Raw genomic sequence first — 284 nt, forward strand, 5'->3', positions numbered from 1 at the left:
TGGCACGGTGGTACAATGGCCACAGCGGGGCCGATGTAAAGGAGCTGGGCACCAGCCTCGGGCACCTCAGCCAAGCAGCTCTCCCTGCCAACAGCAGTTAAACTGGACTGACCTCCTGGTGGCACAGGAGCCCAGGCCCTGGCCCTCCTGGGGTGGGCGCACCCCAAAAACAACCCCTGAACCCAACGGGGCTGAGCCAGAGGGGCTGACCCAGGGGAAGGGTGTTGCAGCAGCCCCTGCGCCCGGCTGGGTCTGCAGCTGCGTGCGGCTCATAACGGGCAGGA

General features: G+C 66.5%; 1 protein-coding gene across 1 annotated transcript in view; it reads right to left on the minus strand.

The window, feature by feature from the left end:
- The window catches only part of CCDC157 (coiled-coil domain containing 157), a gene marked incomplete at both ends in the record, with an annotated part of 5,790 nt that overhangs the window by 257 nt on the left and 5,249 nt on the right, over positions 1–284 (minus strand). The window lies entirely within an intron of this gene.

This window comes from Fulmarus glacialis, unplaced genomic scaffold (assembly GCF_000690835.1).
Source record: "Fulmarus glacialis isolate BGI_N327 unplaced genomic scaffold, ASM69083v1 scaffold20183, whole genome shotgun sequence".
In the NCBI taxonomy this organism is placed as follows: Eukaryota; Metazoa; Chordata; class Aves; order Procellariiformes; family Procellariidae; genus Fulmarus; species Fulmarus glacialis.